Source organism: Dipteris shenzhenensis, chromosome 9, assembly GCF_047967505.1.
Source record: "Dipteris shenzhenensis isolate YYH24624 ecotype China chromosome 9, Dip_SZ_1.0, whole genome shotgun sequence".
NCBI classification, from domain to species: Eukaryota; Viridiplantae; Streptophyta; class Polypodiopsida; order Gleicheniales; family Dipteridaceae; genus Dipteris; species Dipteris shenzhenensis.
The window spans coordinates 58,976,376-58,978,794 of record NC_141604.1 but is presented as its reverse complement, the minus strand read 5'-3'; positions in this window follow the sequence as shown (position 1 = coordinate 58,978,794).

Genomic DNA, 2,419 nt, shown 5'->3' with positions numbered 1-2,419 from the left:
ATCTTCCCTAAAGTGCACAGCCAATAGACTCGTTGCTCACTAGGTATACTTGTGGCTCTCCTTGTCTCAATCCTTAGCTGATGCGACGAGACTTGCATCTATCCAATGACAATCCTAAGGGAATGTGAAACTCGCCTGCCCTCCAGATACTGTAGTTTGATGATCACTCCTTCCTTGGACACTCTCAAGAAATGGTCACGGTAGAATTGGATCTTGGTGGGGAGCTTCTGGCCCCTTCCCCAAGTCCGTCATGTATAAAACTGAAGTAAATCTAACCGTATGATACAACTCATCTCATCTTACGAAACCTGGGGATCAGGAGTATCTAAGCTATACCAAAAGAGAGAGAGAGAGAGAGAGAGAGAGAGAGAGTTTATTACAAGTCTTCAAAAGACAAAAGGGTCTATGAGACTAAAATAAACCTAATATAACAAACTTAAAGGGTGGAGCCTCTAAGTGGGCATCAATACCTAAGACGAATACAACATAGCCATAATCATAAATAGAACACTAATACCCAAAAAATATATATATATATAAACAACACTAATGCCCCAAAAAAAACTTTGAGACCATGGGAAGAATGGAAGCCATGACGTGGCATCATTGTGATGATCATTCAAAAGCTAGTGGAGAGGTTAAGCCTAAGGAAGAGCCCGGCAATGTGTGAGGCTAAGAAAAGAGCATGGCATGCAGCTAAGTATCTTCAAGTCTCCCTTAAAGCACATCTCTATCTAGCCAAACAATCTTGACACAACTACTTAAGCATGAGCATATAAAACTCTTTACAACATTAGCAACAATACCACAATCCTCCAATTAATACAAATACATGCATGATATTTCCTCAAAGCTAGGAAGTGGCTAACCACGAGACGGTTTGTATTACAAAGCATAAAGCTATGGAAGCCTTAAAACTAGAGTATCCCTTCCAAGTGTAGCCCCTAATCCCTCTACTTACAACAATGTTTGAAAAGCAAAAGCCTAATTGGAAAATCCTTCATGAGCCATAAGATGAAATGGATATGGTGAACCTATTTAATAATGCTAGATCTTAACTATCTTATTCTATTTTATTATTATATATTTAGTGTGTACGATTAGTGCCTAAACATAGTCCAGTTAGAAGGGTGTAGTGTATGTCTTGATTGCCATTGACATTATCATATGTATAGGCATGACATCTTATTTACAATTAGGCATACCTTCTTATAATGATATTGGTATTCTAGCATAATATGTGCTTTTATCTCTTATATTTCAATAGAATTCCATCTATTATACCACATTTAAAAGCAATCTAGCAACTCCCATGCTCAACATACTGTTTTTTAAACAATTTTAGGTCGTGTTTATGACTTAGGGAGCTTAAAAAGAGCCCTTACTAGCCTAATTTTTCCCTCCAATCTCATTTTAGAGCCTAACTTGGGATAATTTACCGAGAAAAAAAAACAATTGCTTACAAAGACGTTGGAAATAGCATAAATAGATTGCTTAATAAGGCAATACTTTTACTTCTTACATGATAAAATGAAATGAGGATAGACAACAAAATGCAATACATGAGTTAACAAAAAGAGCAAGGGCAACATAACGTATAGTCCTCACTAAGAAGCACCCAACAAGCCAACTATAAATAACCTTACTTTACAACAAAACACATTGTTATTGTAGATTATTTTAAGCTACAGATGCACTTGTGAGCCTAAAAAGAAAGCATTAAAGTCAAAACCTACCGATGGTCCAAAAACCCAAAAGCTCGGTAAAAACACATACGATGCTTTCATCTTTGAGACCTCATTGACATACTACAGAGCCTTGAACCTCTCATTATTAGAATTCCTTTTAGCCAATAAAAGGAAAATAGCATTAACAACCATGCAAATGCTATTATGTTCCTCTCCATTGTCTAGTCATCTACCTAGCAAGGAAACCAACCACTCATGCTTACTTCCATACATGGTTCTCTATCCTCTTATCTTAGTTTCCCCTATCTAATTGGTATCACCTCACATTCAAGATCTTGCGTCAAGATGGTCCATCATTCACTTCCCTTCTTCAAAGTGTTCTTTAAATGAACATTTCTTTACCATTGACTAGGGCCATCCAATGCGGACCCCACACTTGGCCATGGTGAAACGAGTTTTCAAACATAAAAAAGGCTGCAAATGGCAAGCCATGCACTTCATAATGGAGAAACCAAAGTATGAAGAGAGAAAAGAAAAGAACATTATCCATTGTAGGGCGATGAACGATGGCAAATGTATGCCACACATTCAAGATAGGCCATTGAAGTAATAAGATTGGAATCTACATGCCACATAATTGCCATTATAGGATAATAACTCATCATCGCATTTGTTATGGGAAAGACTTTGTATTTCTCCTTTCCCAATTTCTTTAGTGGCATTTCAAAATT